The following is a 4400-nucleotide window of genomic DNA, read 5'->3' on the forward strand; positions in this document are numbered from 1 at the left end:
GCCTTTTGTGAAATTGTTTACATTTGTTCTGTTTTTACAAATTACTGATTGTTGTTATTGTTGTTACATTTTTTTATTTTGTGACAAAATCATTTATCTTTAAACATTCAGTGACTGACATGTTTTAGAAAATTTAGACAATGATTTATTTTTTTCCACAGTAGTTAGAGCTATAGCCTATTAAACATTTAACTGGTTTTCACTTCTTTTTTTCCTGGCTAAATGCAGTGCCTCGATGAGTGATAGTATAACACAGCTGAAGTCTCATAATTTACCAGGATATTCAAACCTCAGACTTGGACTCGTCCTTTAAACGCTCCACCGACGGGAAGGTGTTGGTGGGAAAACCTCTCTGTGACCTCTTGACCCCCACCATCAACCTGTCCACAGCAGAGAAGTGAATTATTGATAGGAGGAGGTGGGGACTGTTTGGTTGGCTGCAACCAGCAGCGCCCACACTGTGAAAATCACCTAAGCTGACGTGGGTGTACAATTAACCATATGTAGAGAACACATGGCAATAACAGGACGAGGCTCACAGATTTTATATCATAGTTACGCGCTGTGAGAACCTGCATTTATTATTTTTGTCTTATTGATCAAACTAAAATACGTAAATGTAGTATTGTTCAATAAATATTGTAAGTAATTTTATTTAGTGACATTGCTCAACTAAGTTTCTCTTTTTTTTGTTTTAAGTAAACCTGCAACTTCATGTTTTATATTCGCCAACCAGCCTTGAATTAATGTTTTTTTTTCTTTTTTTAAGGAAAACATGACACCTTTCTTTATGATTTTTGTCATCAGAAAATTCAGCCAAGCTGCTGCTGCATTTTCAGTGACTCAAACTTGTGCAGTTCTACTCACATTCACAGCCCTCTTGCATTTCTACGATAATATTCTCCTACCTTATTCTGTGGGTTCGTCTCCTGGTCAGGTTCTGTTTTATTCTTCTGAATAAATGAGTGTCTTTTTAACCACTTTTTGGTTTCACAATTTAAATGTGTATGTTTGAGCCACATTGCAAAAACATAAGGTCTTATCAAGTATTTTTGGAATACTTTCTTGTGCTAATGTGTCTGTACACTAAGATAAAACTAACTTACATGCAACTTTTCATCAAGATATGAGCTTGTTCAAAGTCAATAATTCTTTAGTATTGTTAAAAAATAGTAGTTATATTGGCATATTAATTTAACTTATAACTGGACATCTTTCCCTTGCTTTAAGTGAAATAATCTGCCAATGTAATGAGTCCTTGTTCATCAATATTAAGAAAAATAATGACAAAACTCATTTGGATTAAAAACAAAATCAAATTCTAAAGAAGCTCAGAGGGTCCAAAAGATGTGTTTGAAAAGGGTGTTGGGAGATACTGGTCATTTCTACAAGAACATTTTCAGAAGTAGAATTTTTATTGTTCTTTCCCTTTTCAGAATGTATATTTGATTATGTCATGTCTTTAAACACCTTAACATTTTATAATTCAATTTGTAAGGTCACCTACTCATGTCAATTCTGAGTTTTATTTGTAGTAATTGTATCTTTAGATCAATGCTTTTGATCAAATATTCTTGATGTTTGTCACTCAACCAGCTGGAGGGTCCATCAATTTTCCTATTAACTTCTCTGTCCTCGCTGAAGAAAGACATTCCCACAGGATGATGCCGCCTCCACCATTTAAATCTGGGATTGACAGCAGCTTATTAAAGCACCTCGTCACAATCACATTTAAATAGTACCTCGTTTGTAGTAAACAAACAAGGTTTGCTCCATCAGAAAGTTCGCAATGAGAAATACTTTTGCAATATTCTGAACGGATCACGACAACAATTCCTTGACCTTTGAAAGAGCTCAACGATCAAACTGAATACTGAAATAAGTGCCAACGCTACTGAAGTATAAGTGACAGGTTCATTTCATGGCTGGGGCCAGATTGTTTTAATGGAAGTGAACAGCCTGAGACCACTCAGAGGAGGGAAAAGAAATGATCAAAAAGCAGTCAAAGCGTCTTTAGGACAAAAAAACGAAACAAAAAAAACCCCCTTCAAATTCTGCGTCAGCTCTGGAGATGTCAGAGACGGCGCCGTCTGACCGCCGCTGGCTCGGATGAGCTCACTGAGGCAGCAGCACACATGGATCCCCTCCACCCCGGCAAACCAATACAGCCTGACCGGACAAATTAACCACAAAACATTCCACTTTTTACAGTTTTATTCATTAATATTACAGATTATTGCTCATCTTCTAACATGATCGCTTCAGATTTTTTGTGTTTGTTTTCGACAACTTAAAGCATGACTGAGAATTTCGCCAGTTTGTACTGTCTGAGGATTTACATTAATAAATACAGGAGACTTCTTTACACCTTCCTATACACCTCCATTTTTTTTTTATGCGTGTCAAATCTGTAGTCTGTATACACATGAACAATGCTGGTGTCTTCCCTCATCCAGTTAACCGTATATTAAAACAGTTCTCCTCCCTAAACCCGCAGGTCAGGATCCTGAGGCAGCTGTTAAAAAGGAACTACGGCCTGCGAGACAGAAATAAAAACATAAGATATGGAAAAACAGGCACACACACACACATACACTCACCATTCATTAGCACACATTGACAGAATTAAAGGAGGGGAAAATAGGCCTTAAGACAACGGGTCACACAATCCTGTGTGGAGATTCGACAGCACAAGGAGACAAGGACGCACAGACACCGACTGTGACACAGAGCGGAGGAGCTTTGCTTTAAGGTGGATTCATAGATTCTTATATTACACACTTGTTTTGGGCCACTTTTGACATTAATGTTTTGAATGAAAGTCAAGAGATAATTGTAGATAAATTGGAAGAGTTAAAAAAAAAAATTTTTCAGTGTAGTGGCCCTGGTTTGGGTTTACATCTGGTTAAGCATTGAGGACTGTGTAGAGATGTTAATAGTGATTGCATCTTATTACACAATAAGAAAAAAAAAAAAAAAAAAAACGTCCTTCAACAGTGGATGGAAAGTCATCGCAAAATCTGATCTCTAAACATGAAGATGAATGTGCTTCTGTGATTAGGATAAAAACAATCGTCAGTCAGAAAGTTGGCGAGTGATTGACACGTTTCAGTACCCTTAACCTGTTGATGTTGTGTATGGCAAGAACAAAACAAAATAAAATAAGATAAAATAAAGCACCATACTTTTTTTGGAGTACCTGCAACAAACTGCTTCATGCTATGTAAATATTCTGTCACAGTATTCGGAATGAGGGTTTGAGCACATTTATTACAGATGATTGGAACATTTAGTTGCTTCTCTGTGCGACGCGACGATTCGGTCAAAAATGAAATATCAGATGGAAAGATAGAAAAATCTTAAATTCTATATAAATATCTAAATATACAGTATACCTTTGTAATGATTTGACAATCTGTCATGCTTCTACTACAGTATAGTCTTTCTTTTTAAAGAAAAGGGGGGAAAAAAACGAGAAAATGATTAAATACTTGTTGTGACTTCAACACTGGTGTTTTGAGCAGCTGGAGACCAAAAGAGCAGCCAATGAGGTGGTTTCACTGTGGGGTTAAGAGACAGGTGAGGAGAGCAAGACAACATCCAGTTATGTTCATAGAAATAAACAAACAAAAAAAAACCCATTAAAATACACGATATGATTGGACCCCTGAGGCCCTCACACAAGATCTGCAACCCACCCTATTTTTGTTGTTTTCTTGGAAAAAAAAGAAAGAACTGAAAATCAAAAGGTAGAAAACAAAAGAACATGAGGGAGGGGGAAAAAACAGCAAAAAAAGGGAAAACTGTCCCTGACTAAATCTTCATTTGCACACCTTTAAAAAAAAAACAAAACAAAAAAAAAACAATCAAAGTTTTGCTTACAGAGTCTGTGTTTCATCTTTCTAAGAGATAAAGAATCAAAATTCTGGCAGCGTGGAGGGAGGAAGGAGGAGTAATGGACAACTCGACGCATCTAAAGAGAGACGAGGGAGAAAGTGAAACGACTCTTGTTCGACGAGGAGCGAGTGATTTTTTTTTTTATTAACACAATTATTACTGTGGGCGGGTGGGAATGAAACAAAGAAGGAAACAGGAAAAGTCGGGGCTTCTCCTTTGCTCCACATGTAAAGGAGGTGTTTTGACTATGCCGTCTGTCCTTCCTTCCCCCCTGTCCTCCTCTTCTCCTGCTGAGTCTGTGCCATTTATGGAACTGATATTTCCTCATTCAACTCAATGGTTTAACCTGGAAAACAAAAGAAAAGAAACAATGGAAAGCTCTAATCAGAAAGAGAACAGAAGGAAGAGAATTCAGTAACCAACTAAAAACCACTAACTTTCATGTATTAAATGCAAAAAAAGCTGCAGCAAATGTGGAGTGGAAGTGGCCATTTTGGAGCAGC

Source organism: Poeciliopsis prolifica, unplaced genomic scaffold (genome assembly GCF_027474105.1).
Source record: "Poeciliopsis prolifica strain line A6 unplaced genomic scaffold, Auburn_PproV2 SCAFFOLD042, whole genome shotgun sequence".
NCBI lineage: Eukaryota > Metazoa > Chordata > Actinopteri > Cyprinodontiformes > Poeciliidae > Poeciliopsis > Poeciliopsis prolifica.